We start from the raw sequence: 23,147 nt of genomic DNA, 5'->3' as shown, positions 1-23,147 counted from the left end.
GAAGAGACGTGGAGGTCACAGTAGCTAAATAAGATAGTTTTAATGCCCCTTGGAAGAGTGGTGGAGGTCGCAGTGGAATAAAAAGACAATATAAATGCCCTTTGAAAGAGTGGTGGAGGTTACAGTGAAATAAAAAGACAATATCAATGCCTCTTGAAAGAGCTATGGAGTTCAGAGTGGTTTAACCAGATGGTTTTCATGCCCCTTGGAAGAGTGGTGGAGGTCACAGTGCATTAAAAAGACAATATCAATACCCCTTGGAAGAATGGTGGAGGTTATAGTGGAATAAAAAGACAATATCAATGCCCCTTGGTAGAGCTGTGGAGTTCAGATTGGTTTAACCAGACGGTTTTAATGCCCCTTGGAAGAGATGTGGAGGTCACAGTAGCTTAACAAGACTGTTTTAATGCCTCTTGGAAGAGTGGTGGAGGTCGCAGTGGATTAAAAAGACTATATCAATGCCCCTTAGAAGAGAGGTGGAAGTCGCAGTGGAATAAAAAGAAAATATCAATACCCCTTGGAAGAGTGGTGGAGGATACAGTGGAATAAAAAGACAATATCAGTGCCCCTTGGAATAGACATGGACGTTACAGTAGCTAAACAAGATGTTTTAAATTTTCCTTGGGAGAGTGGTGGAAGTCGTAGTGGAATAAAGAGACAATATCAATGCCCCTTGAAAGAGTGCTGTAGGTTACAGTGGAGTAAAAAGAAAATATCAATGTCTCTTGCAAGAGCTGTGGAGTTCAGAGTGGATTAAATTGACGGTTTTAATGCACCTTGGTAGAGACGTGGAGGTCACAGTAGCTTAACAAATACGGTTATAATGCCCCTTGGAAGAGTGGTGGAGGTCGCAGTGGATTAAAAAGACAATATCAATGCCATTTCGAAGAGTGGTGAAGGTCCCAGTGGAATAAAAAGACAATATCAATGCCCCGTGAAAGAGAGGTGGAGGTCACAGTAGCTTAACAAGGCTTTTTAATGCCCCTTGGAAGAGAGGTGGAAGTTGTAGTGGAATAAAAAGACAATATCAATGCCCCTTGTAAGAGCTGTGGAGTTCAGAGTGGTTTAAATTGACGGTTTTAATGCCCCTTGGAAGGGATGTGGGGGTGACAGTAGCTTAACAAGACGGTTTTAATGCCCTTTGGAAAAGTGGTGGAGGTCGCAGTGGATTAAAAAGACAATTTGAATGCCCCTTGGAAGAGTGGTGCAGGTCGCAGTGGAATAAAAAGACAATATCAATGAGCCTTGGAAGAGTGGTGGAGGTCGCAGTGGAATAAAAAGACATTATCAATGCCCCTTGGTAGAGTGGTGGAGGTCGCATTGGAATAAAAAGACAATATCAATGCCTCTTGGACGAGTGGTGGAGGTTACAGTGGAATAAAACGACAATTTCAGTGCCCCGTGGAAGAGACGTGGAGGTCACAGTAGCTTAACAAGATGGTTTTAATGCCTCTTGGAAGAGTGGAGGAGGTCGCAGTGGAATAAAAAGACAATGTCAATGCCCCTTGGAAGAGTGGTGGAGGTTAGAGTGGAATAAAAAGACAATACAAATGACCCTTGGAAGAGCTGTGGAGTTCAGAGTGGTTTAACCAGATGATGTTAATGCCCCTTGGAAGAGAAGTCGACGTCACAGTAGCATAACAATACGGTTTTAATGCCCCTTGGAAGAGTGGTGGAGTTCGCAGTGGATTAAAAAGACAATATCAATGCCCCTTGGAAGAGTGGTGGAGGTCGCAGTAGAATAAAACGACAATATCAATGCCCCGTGGAAGGGACGAGGAGGACACAGTAGCTTAACAAGACGGTTTTAATTCCCCTTGGAAGAGTGGTGGAGGTTGCAGTGGATTAAAAAGACAACAACAAAGCCCATTGGAAGAGTGGTGGAGGTCGCAGTGGAATAAAAAGACAAAATCAATGCCCCTTGGAAGAGTGGTGGAGGTTACAGTGGAATAAAAAGACAATATCAATGCCCCTTGGAAGAGCTGTGGAGTTCAGAGTGGTTTAACCAGACGTTTTAATGCCCCTTGGAAGAGACGAGGAGGTCACAGTAGCTTAATAAGACTGTTTTAATGACCCTTGGTAGAGTGGTGGAGGTCGCAGTGGATTAAAAAGACAATATCAATGCCCCTTAGAAGAGAGGTGGAAGTCGCAGTATAATAAAAAGACAATGTCATTGCCACTTGGTAGAGTGGTGGAGATACAGTGGAATAAAAAGACAATATCAATGCCCCGTGGAATAGACATGGACGTGACAGTAGCTTAACAAGACAGCTTTAATGCCCCTTGGAAGAGTGGTGGAGGTCGCAGTGGAATAAAAAGACAAAATTAATGCCCCCTGGAAGAGTGGTGGAGGTTACAGTGGAATAAAAAGACAGTATCAATGCCCCATGGAAGAGTTGTGGAGGTCACTGTTGCTTAACAAGATGGTCTTTATGCCCCTTGGAAGAGTGGTGGAGGTCGCAGTGGAATAAATAGACAATGTCAATGCCCCTTGGAAGAGTGGTGGAGGTTAGAGTGGAATAAAAAGACAATACCAGTGCTCCTTGGAAGAGCTGTGGAGTTCAGAGTGGTTTAAATTGACGGTTTTAATGCCCCTTGGAAGAGACATGGAGGTCAGCGTGGATTAAAAAGACAATATCAATGCCCCTTGGAAGAGTGGTGGAGGTCGCAGAGGATTAAAAAGACAATATCAATGCCCCTTGGAAGAGTGGTGGAGGTAGCAGTGGAATAAAAAGAGGAAATCAATGCCCTGTGGAAGGGACGTGGAGGTCACAGTAGCTTCACAAGACGGTTTTAATGCCCCTTGGAAGAGAGGTGGAGGTCGCAGTAGAATAAAAAGACAATATCAATGCCGCTTAGTAGAGTGGTGGATGTTACAGTCGAATAAAACGACAATATCAATGCCTCTTGTAAGAGCTGTGGAGTTCAGAGTGTTTAACCAGACGGTTTTAATGCCCCTTGGAAGAGACGAGGAGGTCACAGTAGCTTAACGAGACAGTTTTAATGCCCCTTGAAAGAGTGGTGGAGATCGTTGTGGATTTAAAAGACAATATCAATGCCCCTTAGGAGAGTGGTGGAGGTCGCAGTGGAATAAAAAGACAATATCCATGCCCCTTGGAAGATAGGTGGAGGTCACAGTGGAATAAAAAGACAATATCAATGCCCCTTGGAAGAGTGGTGGAGGTTACAGTGGAATAAAAAGACAATATCAATTCCCCGTGGAAGAGACGTGGACATCACAGTAGCTTAACAAGACGGTTTTAATGTCCCTTGGCAGAGTGTTGGAGGTCGCAGTGGAATAAAAAGACAATATCAATGAACCTTGGAAGAGTGGTGGAGGTCGCAGTGGAATAAAAAGAAAATATCATTGCCCCTTGGAAGAGTGGTGGAGGTTACAGTGGAATAAAAAGACAATATCAATGCCCCGTGGAAGAGACGTGGACATCACAGTAGCTTAACAAGACGGTTTTAATGTCCCTTGGCAGAGTGTTGGGGGTCGCAGTGGAATAAAAAGACAATAACAATGCCCTGTGGAAGAGACATGGAGGTCACAGTAGCTTAACAAGACGGTTTTAATGCCCCTTAGAACAGTGGTGGAGGTCGCAGTGGAATAAAAAGACAATATCAATGTTCCTTGGAAGAGGGGTGAAGGTCGCAGTGGAATAAAAAGACAATATCAATGTCCCTTGGAAGAGTGGTGGAGGGCGCAGTGGATTAAAAAGACAATATCAATGCCCCTTGGAAGAGTGGTGGAGGTCGCAGTGGAATAAAAAGACAATATCAATGCCCAGTGGAAGGGACGTGGAGGTCACAGTAGCTTAACAAGACGGTTTTAATGCCCCTTGGAAGAGTGGTGGAGGTCGCAGTGGAATAAAAGACAATATCAATGCCCTTTGGAAGAGTGGTTGAGGTCGCAGTTGAATAAAAATACAATATCAATGCCCCTTGGTAGAGTGGTGGAGGTTACAGTGGAAGTTAAAGACAATATCAATGCCCCGTGGAAGAGATGTGGAGGTTACTGTAGCTTAACAAGACAGTTTTAATGCCCCTTGGAAGAATAGTGGAGGTCGCAGTGGAATATAAAGACAATCTCAATGCCCATTGGAAGAGTGGTGGAGGTTAGAGTGGAATAAAAAGACAATACCAATGCCCCTTGGAAGAGCTGTGGAGTTCAGAGTGGTTTAACCAAATGGTTTTAATGCCCATTGGAAGTGACGTGGAGGTCACAGTAGCTTAAAAAGTTGCTTTAAATGCCCCTTGGAAAAGTGGTGGAGGTCGCAGTGGATTAAAAAGACAATATCAATGCCTCTTGGAAGAGTGGTGGAGGTGGCAGTGGAATAAAAAGACAATATCAATGCCCCTTGGAAGAATGATGGAAGTCGCAGTGGAATAAAAAGACAATGTCAATGCCCCTTGGAAGAGTGGTGGAGGTTAGAGTTAAAAAAAAAAAAAATACCAATGCCCCTTGGAAGAGCTGTGGAGTTCAGAGTGGTTTAAATAGATGGTTTTATTGCCCCTTGGAAGAGACGTGGAGGTCACAGTAGCTAAATAAGATAGTTTTAATGCCCCTTGGAAGAGTGGTGGAGGTCGAAGTGGAATAAAAAGACAATATAAATGCCCTTTGAAAGAGTGGTGGAGGTTACAGTGAAATAAAAAGACAATATCAATGCCTCTTGAAAGAGCTATGGAGTTCAGAGTGGTTTAACCAGATGGTTTTCATGCCCCTTGGAAGAGTGGTGGAGGTCACAGTGCATTAAAAAGACAATATCAATACCCCTTGGAAGAATGGTGGAGGTTATAGTGGAGTAAAAAGACAATATCAATGCCCCTTGGTAGAGCTGTGGAGTTCAGATTGGTTTAACCAGACGGTTTTAATGCCCCTTGGAAGAGATGTGGAGGTCACAGTAGCTTAACAAGACTGTTTTAATGCCTCTTGGAAGAGTGGTGGAGGTCGCAGTGGATTAAAAAGACTATATCAATGCCCCTTAGAAGAGAGGTGGAAGTCGCAGTGGAATAAAAAGACAATATCAATACCCCTTGGAAGAGTGGTGGAGGATACAGTGGAATAAAAAGACAATATCAATGCCCCTTGGAATAGACATGGACATTACAGTAGCTAAACAAGATGTTTTAAATTTTCCTTGGGAGAGTGGTGGAAGTCGTAGTGGAATAAAGAGACAATATCAATGCCCCTTGAAAGAGTGCTGTAGGTTACAGTGGAGTAAAAAGAAAATATCAAAGTCTCTTGCAAGAGCTGTGGAGTTCAGACTGGATTAAATTGACAGTTTTAATGCACCTTGGTAGAGACGTGGAGGTCACAGTAGCTTAACAAATACGGTTATAATGCCCCTTGGAAGAGTGGTGGAGGTCGCAGTGGATTAAAAAGACAATATCAATGCCATTTGGAAGAGTGGTGAAGGTCCCAGTGGAATAAAAAGACAATATCAATGCCCCGTGAAAGAGACGTGGAGGTCACAGTAGCTTAACAAGGCTTTTTAATGCCCCTTGGAAGAGAGGTGGAAGTTGCAGTGGAATAAAAAGACAATATCAATGCCCCTTGTAAAAGCTGTGGAGTTCAGAGTGGTTTAAATTGACGGTTTTAATGCCCCTTGGAAGGGATGTGGGGGTGACAGTAGCTTAACAAGACGGTTTTAATGCCCTTTGGAAAAGTGGTGGAGGTCGCAGTGGATTAAAAAGACAATTTGAATGCCCCTTGGAAGAGTGATGGAGGTCGCAGTGGAATAAAAAGACAATATCAATGAGCCTTGGAAGAGTGGTGGAGGTCGCAGTGGAATAAAAAGACATTATCAATGCCCCTTGGTAGAGTGGTGGAGGTCGCATTGGAATAAAAAGACAATATCAATGCCTCTTGGACGAGTGGTGGAGGTTACAGTGGAATAAAACGACAATTTCAGTGCCCCGTGGAAGAGACGTGGAGGTCACAGTAGCTTACCAAGATGGTTTTAATGCCTCTTGGAAGAGTGGAGGAGGTCGCAGTGGAATAAAAAGACAATGTCAATGCCCCTTGGAAGAGTGGTGGAGGTTAGAGTGGAATAAAAAGACAATACAAATGCCCCTTGGAAGAGCTGTGGAGTTCAGAGTGGTTTAACCAGATGATGTTAATGCCCCTTGGAAGAGAAGTCGACGTCACAGTAGCATAACAATACGGTTTTAATGCCCCTTGGAAGAGTGGTGGAGTTCGCAGTGGATTAAAAAGACAATATCAATGCCCCTTGGAAGAGCGGTGGAGGTCGCAGTAGAATAAAACGACAATATCAATGCCCCGTGGAAGGGACGAGGAGGACACAGTAGCTTAACAAGACGGTTTTAATTCCCCTTGGAAGAGTGGTGGAGGTTGCAGTGGATTAAAAAGACAACAACAAAGCCCATTGGAAGAGTGGTGGAGGTCGCAGTGGAATAAAAAGACAAAATCAATGCCCCTTGGAAGAGTGGTGGAGGTTACAGTGGAATAAAAAGACAATATCAATGCCCCTTGGAAGAGCTGTGGAGTTCAGAGTGGTTTAACCAGACGTTTTAATGCCCCTTGGAAGAGACGAGGAGGTCACAGTAGCTTAATAAGACTGTTTTAATGACCCTTGGTAGAGTGGTGGAGGTCGCAGTGGATTAAAAAGACAATATCAATGCCCCTTAGAAGAGAGGTGGAAGTCGCAGTGGAATAAAAACACAATGTCATTGCCACTTGGTAGAGTGGTGGAGATACAGTGGAATAAAAAGACAATATCAATGCCCCGTGGAATAGACATGGACGTGACAGTAGCTTAACAAGACGGCTTTAATGCCCCTTGGAAGAGTGGTGGAGGTCGCAGTGGAATAAAAAGACAAAATCAATGCCCCTTGGAAGAGTGGTGGAGGTTACAGTGGAATAAAAAGACAGTATCAATGCCCCATGGAAGAGTTGTGGAGGTCACTGTTGCTTAACAAGATGGTCTTTATGCCCCTTGGAATAGTGGTGTAGGTTACAGTGGAATAAAAAGACAATATCAATGCACCGTGGAAGAGACGTGGACATCACAGTAGCTTAACAAGACGGTTTTAATGTCCCTTGGCAGAGTGTTGGAGGTCGCAGTGGAATAAAAAGACAATAACAATGCCCTGTGGAAGAGACATGGAGGTCACAGTAGCTTAACAAGACGGTTTTAATGCCCCTTAGAACAGTAGTGGAGGTCGCAGTGGAATAAAAAGACAATATCAATGTTCCTTGGAAGAGGGGTGAAGGTCGCAGTGGAATAAAAAGACAATATCAATGTCCCTTGGAAGAGTGGTGGAGGTCGCAGTGGATTAAAAAGACAATATCAATGCCCCTTGAAAGAGTGGTGGAGGTCGCAGTGGAATAAAAAGACAACATCAATGCCCCGTGGACGGGACGTGGAGGTCACAGTAGCTTAACAAGACGGTTTTAATGCCCCTTGGAAGAGTGGTGGAGGTCGCAGTGGAATAAAAGACAATATCAATGCCCTTTGGAAGAGTGGTGGAGGTCGCAGTGGAATAAAAATACAATATCAATGCCCCTTGGTAGAGTGGTGGAGGTTACAGTGGAAGTTAAAGACAATATCAATGCCCCCTGGATGAGATGTGAAGGTTACTGTAGCTTAACAAGACAGTTTTAATGCCCCTTGGAAGAATCGTGGAGGTCGCAGTGGAATAAAAAGACAATGTCAATGCCCATTGGAAGAGTGGTGGAGGTTAGAGTGGAATAAAAAGACAATACCAATGCCCTTTGGAAGAGCTGTGGAGTTCAGAGTGGTTTAACCAAATGGTTTTAATGCCCATTGGAAGTGACGTGGAGGTCACAGTAGCTTAAAAAGAGGCTTTAAATGCCCCTTGGAAAAGTGGTGGAGGTCGCAGTGGATTAAAAAGACAATATCAATGCCCCTTGGAAGGGTGGTGGAGATGGCAGTGGAATAAAAAGACAATATCAATGCCCCTTGGAAGAATGATGGAAGTCGCAGTGGAATAAAAAGACAATGTCAATGCCCCTTGGAAGAGTGGTGGAGGTTAGAGTTAAAAAAAAAAAAAATACCAATGCCCCTTGGAAGAGCTGTGGAGTTCAGAGTGGTTTAAATAGATGGTTTTATTGCCCCTTGGAAGAGACGTGGAGGTCACAGTAGCTAAATAAGATAGTTTTAATGCCCCTTGGAAGAGTGGTGGAGGTCGCAGTGGAATAAAAAGACAATATAAATGCCCTTTGAAAGAGTGGTGGAGGTTACAGTGAAATAAAAAGACAATATCAATGCCTCTTGAAAGAGCTATGGAGTTCAGAGTGGTTTAACCAGATGGTTTTCATGCCCCTTGGAAGAGTGGTGGAGGTCACAGTGCATTAAAAAGACAATATCAATACCCCTTGGAAGAATGGTGGAGGTTATAGTGGAATAAAAAGACAATATCAATGCCCCTTGGTAGAGCTGTGGAGTTCAGATTGGTTTAACCAGACGGTTTTAATGCCCCTTGGAAGAGATGTGGAGGTCACAGTAGCTTAACAAGACTGTTTTAATGCCTCTTGGAAGAGTGGTGGAGGTCGCAGTGGATTAAAAAGACTATATCAATGCCCCTTAGAAGAGAGGTGGAAGTCGCAGTGGAATAAAAAGAAAATATCAATACCCCTTGGAAGAGTGGTGGAGGATACAGTGGAATAAAAAGACAATATCAGTGCCCCTTGGAATAGACATGGACGTTACAGTAGCTAAACAAGATGTTTTAAATTTTCCTTGGGAGAGTGGTGGAAGTCGTAGTGGAATAAAGAGACAATATCAATGCCCCTTGAAAGAGTGCTGTAGGTTACAGTGGAGTAAAAAGAAAATATCAATGTCTCTTGCAAGAGCTGTGGAGTTCAGAGTGGATTAAATTGACGGTTTTAATGCACCTTGGTAGAGACGTGGAGGTCACAGTAGCTTAACAAATACGGTTATAATGCCCCTTGGAAGAGTGGTGGAGGTCGCAGTGGATTAAAAAGACAATATCAATGCCATTTCGAAGAGTGGTGAAGGTCCCAGTGGAATAAAAAGACAATATCAATGCCCCGTGAAAGAGAGGTGGAGGTCACAGTAGCTTAACAAGGCTTTTTAATGCCCCTTGGAAGAGAGGTGGAAGTTGCAGTGGAATAAAAAGACAATATCAATGCCCCTTGTAAGAGCTGTGGAGTTCAGAGTGGTTTAAATTGACGGTTTTAATGCCCCTTGGAAGGGATGTGGGGGTGACAGTAGCTTAACAAGACGGTTTTAATGCCCTTTGGAAAAGTGGTGGAGGTCGCAGTGGATTAAAAAGACAATTTGAATGCCCCTTGGAAGAGTGGTGCAGGTCGCAGTGGAATAAAAAGACAATATCAATGAGCCTTGGAAGAGTGGTGGAGGTCGCAGTGGAATAAAAAGACATTATCAATGCCCCTTGGTAGAGTGGTGGAGGTCGCATTGGAATAAAAAGACAATATCAATGCCTCTTGGACGAGTGGTGGAGGTTACAGTGGAATAAAACGACAATTTCAGTGCCCCGTGGAAGAGACGTGGAGGTCACAGTAGCTTAACAAGATGGTTTTAATGCCTCTTGGAAGAGTGGAGGAGGTCGCAGTGGAATAAAAAGACAATGTCAATGCCCCTTGGAAGAGTGGTGGAGGTTAGAGTGGAATAAAAAGACAATACAAATGACCCTTGGAAGAGCTGTGGAGTTCAGAGTGGTTTAACCAGATGATGTTAATGCCCCTTGGAAGAGAAGTCGACGTCACAGTAGCATAACAATACGGTTTTAATGCCCCTTGGAAGAGTGGTGGAGTTCGCAGTGGATTAAAAAGACAATATCAATGCCCCTTGGAAGAGTGGTGGAGGTTGCAGTAGAATAAAACGACAATATCAATGCCCCGTGGAAGGGACGAGGAGGACACAGTAGCTTAACAAGACGGTTTTAATTCCCCTTGGAAGAGTGGTGGAGGTTGCAGTGGATTAAAAAGACAACAACAAAGCCCATTGGAAGAGTGGTGGAGGTCGCAGTGGAATAAAAAGACAAAATCAATGCCCCTTGGAAGAGTGGTGGAGGTTACAGTGGAATAAAAAGACAATATCAATGCCCCTTGGAAGAGCTGTGGAGTTCAGAGTGGTTTAACCAGACGTTTTAATGCCCCTTGGAAGAGACGAGGAGGTCACAGTAGCTTAATAAGACTGTTTTAATGACCCTTGGTAGAGTGGTGGAGGTCGCAGTGGATTAAAAAGACAATATCAATGCCCCTTAGAAGAGAGGTGGAAGTCGCAGTATAATAAAAAGACAATGTCATTGCCACTTGGTAGAGTGGTGGAGATACAGTGGAATAAAAAGACAATATCAATGCCCCGTGGAATAGACATGGACGTGACAGTAGCTTAACAAGACAGCTTTAATGCCCCTTGGAAGAGTGGTGGAGGTCGCAGTGGAATAAAAAGACAAAATTAATGCCCCCTGGAAGAGTGGTGGAGGTTACAGTGGAATAAAAAGACAGTATCAATGCCCCATGGAAGAGTTGTGGAGGTCACTGTTGCTTAACAAGATGGTCTTTATGCCCCTTGGAAGAGTGGTGGAGGTCGCAGTGGAATAAATAGACAATGTCAATGCCCCTTGGAAGAGTGGTGGAGGTTAGAGTGGAATAAAAAGACAATACCAGTGCTCCTTGGAAGAGCTGTGGAGTTCAGAGTGGTTTAAATTGACGGTTTTAATGCCCCTTGGAAGAGACATGGAGGTCAGCGTGGATTAAAAAGACAATATCAATGCCCCTTGGAAGAGTGGTGGAGGTCGCAGAGGATTAAAAAGACAATATCAATGCCCCTTGGAAGAGTGGTGGAGGTAGCAGTGGAATAAAAAGAGGAAATCAATGCCCTGTGGAAGGGACGTGGAGGTCACAGTAGCTTCACAAGACGGTTTTAATGCCCCTTGGAAGAGAGGTGGAGGTCGCAGTAGAATAAAAAGACAATATCAATGCCGCTTAGTAGAGTGGTGGATGTTACAGTCGAATAAAACGACAATATCAATGCCTCTTGTAAGAGCTGTGGAGTTCAGAGTGTTTAACCAGACGGTTTTAATGCCCCTTGGAAGAGACGAGGAGGTCACAGTAGCTTAACGAGACAGTTTTAATGCCCCTTGAAAGAGTGGTGGAGATCGTTGTGGATTTAAAAGACAATATCAATGCCCCTTAGGAGAGTGGTGGAGGTCGCAGTGGAATAAAAAGACAATATCCATGCCCCTTGGAAGATAGGTGGAGGTCACAGTGGAATAAAAAGACAATATCAATGCCCCTTGGAAGAGTGGTGGAGGTTACAGTGGAATAAAAAGACAATATCAATTCCCCGTGGAAGAGACGTGGACATCACAGTAGCTTAACAAGACGGTTTTAATGTCCCTTGGCAGAGTGTTGGAGGTCGCAGTGGAATAAAAAGACAATATCAATGAACCTTGGAAGAGTGGTGGAGGTCGCAGTGGAATAAAAAGAAAATATCATTGCCCCTTGGAAGAGTGGTGGAGGTTACAGTGGAATAAAAAGACAATATCAATGCCCCGTGGAAGAGACGTGGACATCACAGTAGCTTAACAAGACGGTTTTAATGTCCCTTGGCAGAGTGTTGGGGGTCGCAGTGGAATAAAAAGACAATAACAATGCCCTGTGGAAGAGACATGGAGGTCACAGTAGCTTAACAAGACGGTTTTAATGCCCCTTAGAACAGTGGTGGAGGTCGCAGTGGAATAAAAAGACAATATCAATGTTCCTTGGAAGAGGGGTGAAGGTCGCAGTGGAATAAAAAGACAATATCAATGTCCCTTGGAAGAGTGGTGGAGGGCGCAGTGGATTAAAAAGACAATATCAATGCCCCTTGGAAGAGTGGTGGAGGTCGCAGTGGAATAAAAAGACAATATCAATGCCCAGTGGAAGGGACGTGGAGGTCACAGTAGCTTAACAAGACGGTTTTAATGCCCCTTGGAAGAGTGGTGGAGGTCGCAGTGGAATAAAAGACAATATCAATGCCCTTTGGAAGAGTGGTTGAGGTCGCAGTTGAATAAAAATACAATATCAATGCCCCTTGGTAGAGTGGTGGAGGTTACAGTGGAAGTTAAAGACAATATCAATGCCCCGTGGAAGAGATGTGGAGGTTACTGTAGCTTAACAACACAGTTTTAATGCCCCTTGGAAGAATAGTGGAGGTCGCAGTGGAATATAAAGACAATCTCAATGCCCATTGGAAGAGTGGTGGAGGTTAGAGTGGAATAAAAAGACAATACCAATGCCCCTTGGAAGAGCTGTGGAGTTCAGAGTGGTTTAACCAAATGGTTTTAATGCCCATTGGAAGTGACGTGGAGGTCACAGTAGCTTAAAAAGTTGCTTTAAATGCCCCTTGGAAAAGTGGTGGAGGTCGCAGTGGATTAAAAAGACAATATCAATGCCCCTTGGAAGAGTGGTGGAGGTGGCAGTGGAATAAAAAGACAATATCAATGCCCCTTGGAAGAATGATGGAAGTCGCAGTGGAATAAAAAGACAATGTCAATGCCCCTTGGAAGAGTGGTGGAGGTTAGAGTTAAAAAAAAAAAAAATACCAATGCCCCTTGGAAGAGCTGTGGAGTTCAGAGTGGTTTAAATAGATGGTTTTATTGCCCCTTGGAAGAGACGAGGATGTCACAGTAGATTAACAAGACAGTTTTATTGCCCTTGGAAAAGTGGTGGAGGTCACAGTAGTTAAAAAGACAATATCAATGCCCCGTGGAAAACACGTGGAGGTCACAGTAGCTTAACAAGACAGTTTTAATGCCCCTTGGAAGAGTGGTGGAGGTCGCAGTGGAATAAAAAGACAATATAAATGCCCTTTGAAAGAGTGGTGGAGGTTACAGTGAAATAAAAAGACAATATCAATGCCTCTTGAAAGAGCTATGGAGTTCAGAGTGGTTTAACCAGATGGTTTTCATGCCCCTTGGAAGAGTGGTGGAGGTCACAGTGCATTAAAAAGACAATATCAATACCCCTTGGAAGAATGGTGGAGGTTATAGTGGAATAAAAAGACAATATCAATGCCCCTTGGTAGAGCTGTGGAGTTCAGATTGGTTTAACCAGACGGTTTTAATGCCCCTTGGAAGAGATGTGGAGGTCACAGTAGCTTAACAAGACTGTTTTAATGCCTCTTGGAAGAGTGGTGGAGGTCGCAGTGGATTAAAAAGACTATATCAATGCCCCTTAGAAGAGAGGTGGAAGTCGCAGTGGAATAAAAAGACAATATCAATACCCCTTGGAAGAGTGGTGGAGGATACAGTGGAATAAAAAGACAATATCAATGCCCCTTGGAATAGACATGGACGTTACAGTAGCTAAACAAGATGTTTTAAATTTTCCTTGGGAGAGTGGTGGAAGTCGTAGTGGAATAAAAAGACAATATCAATGCCCCTTGAAAGAGTACTGTAGTTTACAGTGGAGTAAAAAGAAAATATCAATGCCTCTTGCAAGAGCTGTGGAGTACAGAGTGGATTAAATTGACGGTTTTAATGCACCTTGGTAGAGACGTGGAGGTCACAGTAGCTTAACAAATACGGTTATAATGCCCCTTGGAAGAGTGGTGGAGGTCGCAGTGGATTAAAAAGACAATATCAATGCCATTTGGAAGAGTGGTGAAGGTCCCAGTGGAATAAAAAGACAATATCAATGCCCCGTGAAAGAGACGTGGAGGTCACAGTAGCTTAACAAGATGTTTTTAATGCCCCTTGGAAGAGAGGTGGAAGTTGCAGTGGAATAAAAAGACAATATCAATGCCCCTTGTAAGAGCTGTGGAGTTCAGAGTGGTTTAAATTGACGGTTTTAATGCCCCTTGGAAGGGACATGGAGGTGACAGTAGCTTAACAAGACGTTTTTAATGCCCTTTGGAAGAGTGGTGGAGGTAGCAGTGGATTAAAAAGACAATTTGAATGCCCCTTAATAGAGTGGTGGAGGTCGCAGTGGAATAAAAAGACAATTTCAATGCCCCTTGGAAGATAGGTGGAGGTCACAGTGGAATAAAAAGACAATATCAATGCCCCTTGGAAGAGTGGTGGAGGTTACAGTGGAATAAAAAGACAATATCAATGCCCTGTGTAAGAAACTTGAAGGTCACAGTAGCTTAACAAGACGGTTTTAATGCCCCTTGGAAGAGTCATGGACGTCGCACAGGAATAAAAAGACAACATCAATGCACTTGGAAGAGTGCAGAAGGTTACAATGGAATAAAAAGACATTGTCAATGCCTCTTGGAAGAGCTGTGGAGCTCAGAGCGGTTTAACCAGACGGTTTTTAAGCCCCTTGTTAGAGACTTGGAGGTCACAGCAGCTTAACAAGACGGTTTTAATGCCCTTGGAAGAGTGGTGGAGGTCGCAATGGAATAAAAAGACAATATCAATGCCCCGTGGAAGGGACGTGGAGTTCACAGTAGCATAACAATACGGTTTTAATGCCCATTGAAAGAGTGGTGGAGGTCGCAATGGATAAAAAGACAATATCAAAGACCCTTGGAAGAGGGGTGGAGGTCGCAGTGGATAACAGAGACAATATCAATGCCTCTTGGAAGAGCTGTGGAATACAGAGTGGTTTAACCAGACCGTTTAATGCCCCTTGGTAGAGACGAGGAGGTCACAGTAGCATATCAAGACTGTTTAATGCCACTTGGAAGAGGTGGTGGTCGCAGTGGATTAAAAAAACAATATCAATTCCTATTGGAAAAGATGCGGCGGTCGCAGTGGAATAAAAAGACAATATCAATGCCCCTTGGAAGAGTGGTGGAGGTTACAGTGGAATAAAAGGACAATATCAATGACCCTTGGAAGAGTGGTGGAGGTCGCAGTGGAATAAAAAGACAATATTAATGATCCTTGGAAGAGTGGTGGAGGTCGCAGTAAAATAAAAAGACAATATCAATACCCCTTGGAAGAGTGGTGGAGGTTACAGTGGAATAAAAAGACAATATCATTGCCCCTTGGAAGAGCCGTGGAGTTCAGTGTGGTTTAACCAGAAGGTTTTAAGGCACCGTGGAATAGACGTGGAGGTCACAGTAGCTAAACAAGACGGTTTTAATGCTTCTTGGAAGAGTGATGGAGGTCGCAGTAGATTAAAAAGACAATATCAATGCCACTTGGAAGAGTGGTGAAGGTTCCAGTGGAATAAAAAGACGATATCAATGCCCCTTGGAAGAGTGGTGGAGGTTACAGTGGAATAAAAAGACAATATCAATGCCCCGTGAAAGAGACGTGGAGGTCACAGTAGCTTAACAAGATGGTTTTAATGCCCCTTGAAAGAGAGGTGGAAGTTGCAGTGGAATAAAAAGACAATATCAATGCCCCTTGGAAAAGTGCTGGAGGTTACATTGGAATAAAAAGACAATATCAATGCCCCTTGGAAGAGCTGTGGAGTTCAGAGTGGTTTAAATTGACGGTTTTAATGCCCCTTGGAAGGGAAGTGGAGGTGACAGTAGCTTAACAAGACGATTTTAATGCCCCTTGGAAGAGTGGTGGAGGTCGCAGTGGATTAAGAAGACAATATGAATGCCCCTTGGAAGAGTGGTGGAGGTCGCAGTCGAATAAAAAGACAATATCAATGCCCCTTGGAAGAGTGGTGGAGGTTACAGTTGAATAAAAAAACAATATCAATGCCCCTTGGAAGAGCGATGGAGGTTACAGTGGAATTTAAGGACAATATCAATGCCCCTTGTAACAGTGGTGAAGGTTACAGTTAAATAAAAAGACAATATCAATGCCCCGTGGAAGAGATGTGTAGGTCATAATAGCTTAATAAGACGGTTTTAATGCCCCTTGGAAGAGTGGTGGAGGTCGCAGTGGATTAAAAACACAATATCAATGAGCCTTGGAAGAGTGGTGGAGGTCGAAGTGGAATGAAAAGACATTATCAATGCACCTTGGAAGAGTGGTGGAGGTCGCAGTGGAATAAAAAGACAATATCAATGCCCCGTTGAAGAGACGTGGAGGTCACAGTAGCTTAACAATATGGTTTTAATGCCTCTTGGAGGACTGGTGGAGGTCGCAGTCAAATAAAAAGACAATTTCAATGCCCCTTGGAAGAGTGGTGGAGGTTACAGTGGAATAAAAAGACAATAATAATGCCCCTTGGAAGAGCTGTGGAGTTCAGAGTGGTATAAACAGATGGTTTTAACGCTCCTTGGAAGAGACGTGGAGGTCACAGTAACTTAACAAGACGGTTTTAATGCCCCTTGGAAGAGTTGTGGAGGTCGCAGTGGAATAAAAAACCAATATCAATGCCCCTTGGAAGATTGGTGGAGGTTACAGTGGAATAAAAAGACAATATTAATGCCGCGTGGAAGAGGTGTGGAGGTCACTGTAGCTTAACAATGTGGTTTTAATGCCCCTTGGAAGAGTGGTGGAGGTCGCAGTGGAATAAAAAGACAATGTCAATGCCCCTTGAAAGAGTGGTGGAGGTTAGAGTGGAATAAAAAGACAATACAAATGCCCCTTGGAAGAGATGTGGAACTCAGAGTGGTTTAACCAGATGGTGTTAATGCCCTTTGGAAGAGTGGTGGAGTTCGCAGTGGATTAAAAAGACAATATCAATGCACCGTGGAAGGGACGTGGAGGTCACAGTAGCTTAACAAGACGGTTTTAATGTCCTTTGGAGGAGTGGTGGAGGTTGCAGGGGATTAAAAAGACAAAATCAATGCCCCTTGGAAGAGTGGTGGAGGCTACAGTGGAATAAAAAGACAATATCAATGCCCCTTGGTAGATTGGTGGAGGTTACAGTGGTATAAAAAGACAATATCAATGCCCCGTGGAAGAGATGTGGAGGTCACTGTAGCTTAACAATACGGTTTTAATGCCCCTTGGAAGAGTTGTGGAGGTCGCAGTGGAATAAAAAGACAATGTCAATGCCCCTTGGAAGAGTGGTGGATTATAGAGTGGAATAAAAAGACAATACAAATGCCCCTTGGAAGAGATGTGGAGTTAAGAGTGGTTTAACCAGATGGTTTTAATGCCCCTTGGAGGAGAAGTCGACGTCACAGTAGCATAACAAGACGGTTTTAATGCCCCTTGGAAGAGTGGTGTAGTTCGCAGTGGATTAAACAGACAATATCAATGACCCTTGGAAGAGTGGTGGAGGTCGCAGTGGAATAAAAAGATAATATCAATGCCCCGTGGAAGGGACGTGGAGGCCACAGTAGCTTAACAAGACAGTTTTAATGCCCCTTGGAAGAGTGGTGGAGGTTGCAGGGGATTAAAAAGACAATAACAATGCCCATTTGAAGAGTGCTGGAGGTCGCAGTGGAATAAAAAGACAAAATCAATGCCCCTTGGTAGAGTGGTGGAGGTTACAGTGGAATAATAAGACAATATCAATGCCCATTGGAAGAGACGTGGAGGTCACAGTAGCTTAAAAAGACTGTTTTAATGCCCCTTGGTAGAGTGGTGGAGGTCAAGTGCATTAAAAGGACAATATCAATGCACCTTAGAAGAGAGGTGGAAGTCGCAGTGGAATAAAAAGACAATGTCAATGCCACTTGGAAGAGTGGTGGAGGTTACAGTGGAATAAAAAGACAATATCAATGCCCCATGGAATAGACATGGACGTGAGAGTAGCTTAACAAGACGGCTTTAATGCCCCTTGGAAGAGTGGTGGAGGTTGCAGTGGATTAAAAAGACAATATCAATGCCCAATGGAAGAGTGGTAGAGGTCGCAGTGGAATAAAAAGACAAAATCAATGCCCCTTGGAAGAGTGGTGGAGGTTACAGTGAATTAAAAAGATAATATCAATGCCCCATGGAAGAGTTGTGGAGTTCAGAATGTTTAACCAGACGGTTTTAATGCCCCTGGGAAGAGACGAGGAGGTCACAGTAGCTTTACAAGACTGTTTTAATGCCCCTTGGAAGAGTGGTGGAGATTGTTGTGGATTTAAAAGACAATATCAATGCCCCTTAGGAGAGTGGTGGAGGTCGCAGTGGAATAAAAAGACAATATCAATGCCCCTTGGAAGATTGGTGGAGGTTACAGTGGAATAAAAAGAGAATATCAATGCCCCTTGGAAGAGTGGTGGAGGTTATAGTGGAATAAATAGACAAGATCAATGCCCCTTGGAAGGGACGTGGAGGTCACAGTAGCATAACAAGACGGTTATAATGCCCCTTGGAAGAGTGGTGGAGGTTACAGTCGAATAAAAAGTCAATATCAATGCCTCTTTGAAGAGCTGTGGAGTACAGAGTGGTTTAACCAGACGGTTTAATGCCCCTTGGAAGAGACGTGGAGGTCACAGTAGCTTATCAAGACTGTTTTAATGCCCCTTTGAAGAGTGGAGGAGGTCGCAGTGTATTGAAAAGACAATATCAATGCCCCTTAGAAGAGTGGTGGAGGTCGCAGTGGAATAAAAAGACAATATCAATTCCCCTTGGAAGAGATGTGGAGGTCGCAGTGGAATAAAAAGACAATATCAATGCCACGTGGAAGAGACGTGGAGGTCACATTAGCTTATCAAGACTGTTTTAATGCCCCTTTGAAGAGTGGTGGAGGTCGCAGTGTATTGAAAAGACAATATCAATGCCCCTTAGAAGAGTGGTGGAGGTTACAGTTGAATAAAAAGACAATATCAATGCCCCTTGGAAGAGTGATGGTGGTTACAGTGGAATAAAAAGACAATATCAATGCCCCTTGGAACAGTGGTGGAGTTACAGTTAAATAAAAAGACAATGTCAATGCCCCGTGGAAGAGATGTGGAGGTCAAAATAGCTTAACAAAACGGTTTTAATGCCCCTTGGAAGAGTGGTGGAGGTCGGAGTGGATTAAAAAGACTATATCAATGAGCTTTGGAAGAGTGGTGGAGGTCGAAGTGGAATAAAATGACATTATCAATGCCCCTTGGAAGAGACGTGGAGGTCACAGTAGCTTAACAAGACGGTTTTAATGCTCCTTGGAAGAGTGGTTGAGGTTACAGTCGAATAAAAAGACAATATCAATGCCTCTTGGAAGAGCTGCGGAGTTCAGAGAGGCTTAACCAGACTTTTTTAATGCCCCTTGGAAGAGACTTGGAGGTCACAGTAGCTTAACAAGACGGTTTTAATGCCCCTTGGAAGAGTCGTGGAGGTCACAGTGGAATAAAAATACAATATCAATGGCACTTGAAAGAGTGGTGGAAGTTACAGTGAAATAAAAAGACAATATCAATGCCCCTTTGAAGAGCTGTGGAGTACACATTGGTTTAACCAAACGGTTTTAGTGCCCCTTGGAAGAGACGTGGAGGTCACAGTAGCTTAACAAGACGTTTTTAATTCCCCTTGGAAGAGTGTTGGAGGTCGAAGTGGATTAAAAAGACAATATCAATGAACCTTGGAAGAGTGGTGGAGGTCACAGTGGAATAAAAAGACAATATCAATGCCCCTTGGAAGAGTGGTGGAGGTTACAGTGGAATGAAAAGCAATATCAATGGCAGTTGGAAGAGAAGTGGACATCACAGTAGCTTCACAAGACGGTTTTAATGCCCCTTGGCAGAGTGGTGGAGATCGCAGTGGAATAAAAAGACAATAACAATGCCCTGTGGAAGAGACGTGGAGGTCACAGTAGCTTAACAAGACGGTTTTAATGCCCCTAAGAACAGTGGTGGAGGTTACAGTGGAATAAAAGACAATATCAATGCCCTTTGGAAGAGTGGCAGAGGTCGCAGTGAAATAAAAAGACAATATCAATGGCCCTTGGAAGAGTGGTGGAGGTTACAGTAGAATAAAAAGACAATATCAATGCCCCTTGAAAGACTGGTGGAGGTTACAGTGAAATAAAAAGACAATATCAATGCATCTTGAAAGAGTTATGGAGTTCAGAGTGGTTTAACCAGATGGTTTTAATGCCCCTTGGAAGAGTGGTGGAGGTCACAGTGCATTAAAAAGACAATATCAATACACCTTGGAATAATGGTGAAGGTTACAGTGGAATAAAAAGACAATATCAATGCCCCTTGGAAAAGCTGTGGAGTTCAGAGTGGTTTAACCAAATGGTTTTAATGCCCCTTGGAAGAGATGTGTATGTCACAGCAGCTTAACAAGACTGTTTTAATGCCTCTTGGAAGAGTGCTGGAGGTCGCAGTGGATTAAAAAGACAATATCAATGCCCCTTAGCAGAGAGGTGGAAGTCGCAGTGGAATTAAAAGACAATATCAATACCCCTTGGAAAAGTGGTGGAGGATACAGTGGAATAAAAAGACAATATCAATGCCTCTTGCAAGAGTTGTGGAGTTCAGAGTCGTTTAAATTGACGGTTTTAATGCACCTTGGAAGAGAGGTGGAGGTTACAGTATCTTAAAAATACTGTTTTAATGCCCCTTGGAAAAGTGGTGGAGGTTGCAGTGGAATAAAAAGACAATATCAATGCCCCTTGGACGAGTGGTGGAGGTTACAGTGGAATAAAAAGACAATTTCAATGCCCCATGGAAGAAACGTGGAGGTCACAGTAGCTTAACAAGACTGCTTTAATGCCTCTTGGAGGACTAGTGGAGGTCGCAGTGGAATAAAAAGACAATATCAATGCCCCTTAGAAGAGTGGTGGAGGTTACAGTGGAATAAAAAGACAATAATAATGCCCCTTGGAAGAGCTGTGGAGTTCAGAGTGGTATAACCGGACGGTTTTAACGCTCCTTGGAAGAGACGAGGAGGTCACTGTAATTTAACAAGATGGTTTTAATGCCCCTTGGAAGAGTGGTGGAGGTCGCAGTGGAATAAAAAAACAATATCAATGCCCCTTGGAAGATTAGTGGAGGTTACAGTGGAATAAAAAGACAATATCAATGCCTCGTGGAAGAGATGTGTAGTTCACTGTAGCTTAACAATATGGTTTTAATGCCACTTGGAAGAGTGGTGGAGGTCGCAGTGGAATAAAAAGACAATGTCAATGCCCCTTGGAAGAGTGATGGAGGTTAGAGTGGAATAAAAAGACAATACAAATGCCCATTGGAAGAGCTGTGGAGTTCAGAGTGGTTTAACCAGATGGTTTTAATGCCCCTTGGAAGAGAAGTCGACGTCACAGTAGCATAACAAGATGGCTTTAATGCCCCTTGGAAGAGTGGTGGAGTTCGCAGTGGATTAATAAGACAATATCAATGTCCCTGGAAGAGTGGTGGAGGTCGCAGTGGAATAAAAAGACAACACCAATGCCCCGTGGAAGGGACGTGGAGGTCACAGTAGCTTATCAAGATGGTTTTATTGCCCCTTGGAAGAGTGGTGGAGGTCCCCGTGAAATAAAAATACAAAATAAATGCCACTTGGAAGAGTGGTGGAGGTTACAGTGGAATAAAAAGACAATATCAATGCCCCTTGGAAGAGCTGTGGAGTTCAGAGTGGTTTAACCAGACGGGTTTAATGCCCCTTGGAAGAGACGTAGAGGTCACAGTAGCTTAACAATACGGTTTTAATGCCCCTGGGAAGAGTGGTGGAGGTCGCAGTGGATTAAAAAGACAATATCAATGCCACTTGGAAGAGTGGTGAAGGTCCCATTGGAAAAAAAAGACAATATCAATGCCCCTTGGAAGAGTGGTGGAGGTTACAGTGGAATTAAAAGATAATATCAATGCCCTGTGAAAGAGACGTGGAGGTCACAGTAGCTTAACAATACGGTTTTAATGCCCCTTGGAAGAGAGTTGGAAGTTGCAGTGGAATAAAAAGACAATGTCAATGCCCCTTGGAAGAGTGGTGGAGGTCGCAGTGGAATAAAAAGACAATATTAATGCCCCTTGGAACAGTGGTGGAAGTCACAATAAAATAAAAAGACAATATCAATGCCCCTTCGAAGGGCTATGGAGTTCACAGTGGTTTAACCAGAAGGTTTTAAGGCACCGTGGAATAGACGTGGAGGTCACAGTAGCTAAACAAGACGGTTTTAATGCTTCTTGGAAGAATGATGGAGGTCGCAGTGGATTAAAAAGACAAAATCAATGCCCCTTGGAAGAGTGGTGGAGGTTAGAGTCGAATAAAAAGACAACATCAATGCCTCTTGGAAGAGCTGTGGAGTGCAGAGTAGTTTAACCTGACGGTTTTAATGCCCCTTGGAAGAGACGTGGAGGTCACAGTAGCTTATCAATAATGTTTTAATGCCCCTTGGAAGAGTGGTGAAGGTCGCAGTGGAGTAAAAAGACAATATCAATGCCCCTTAGAAGAGAGGTGGAGGTCGCAGTGGAATAAAAAGACAATATCAATTCCACTTGGAAGAGATATGGAGGTTGCAGTGGAATAAAAAGACAATATCAATGCCTCGTGGAAGAGACTTGGAGGTCACAGTAGCTTAACCAGATGGTTTTAATGCACCTTGGAAGAGAGGTGGAGGTCGCAGTGGAATAAAACAACAATATCAATGCCCCTTGGAAGAGTGGTGGAGGTTACAGTGGAATAAAAAGACAATATCAATGACCCTTGGAAGAGTGGTGGAGGTCGCCGTGGAATAAAAAGACAATATTAATGCCCCTTGGAACAGTGGTGGAAGTCACAATAAAATAAAAAGACAATATCAATGCCCCTTCGAAGGGCTATGGAGTTCACAGTGGTTTAACCAGAAGGTTTTAAGGCACCGTGGAATAGATGTGGAGGTCACAGTAGCTAAACAAGACGGTTTTAATGCTTCTTGGAAGAGTGATGGAGGTCGCAGTGGATTAAAAAGACAAAATCAATGCCCCTTGGAAGAGTGGTGGAGGTTACAGTCGAATAAAAAGACAACATCAATGCCTCTTGGAAGAGCTGTGGAGTGCAGAGTAGTTTAACCTGACAGTTTTAATGCACCTTGGAAGAGACGTGGAGGTCACAATAGCTTATCAATAATGTTTTATTGCCCCTTGGAAGAGTGGTGGAGGTCGCAGTGGAGTAAAAAGACAATATCAATGCCCCTTAGAAGAGAGGTGGAGGTCGCAGTGGAATAAAAAGACAATATCAATTCCACTTGGAAGAGATGTGGAGGTTGCAGTGGAATAAAAAGACAATATCAATGCCTCGTGGAAGAGACTTGGAGGTCACAGTAGCTTAACAAGACTGTTTTAATGCCTCTTGGAAGAGTGGTGGAGGTCGCAGTGGATTAAAAAGACAATATCAATGCCCCTTAGAAGAGAGGTGGAAGTTGCAGTGGAATAAAAAGACAATATCAATACCCAATGGAAGAGTGGTGGAGGATACAGTGGAATAAAAAG

The sequence above is a fragment of the Phyllobates terribilis genome, unplaced genomic scaffold, assembly GCF_046119375.1.
Source record: "Phyllobates terribilis strain yellow unplaced genomic scaffold, ASM4611937v1 Scaffold_121__1_contigs__length_5197421, whole genome shotgun sequence".
NCBI classification, from domain to species: domain Eukaryota; kingdom Metazoa; phylum Chordata; class Amphibia; order Anura; family Dendrobatidae; genus Phyllobates; species Phyllobates terribilis.
Note: the sequence above shows the minus strand (reverse complement) of the source record.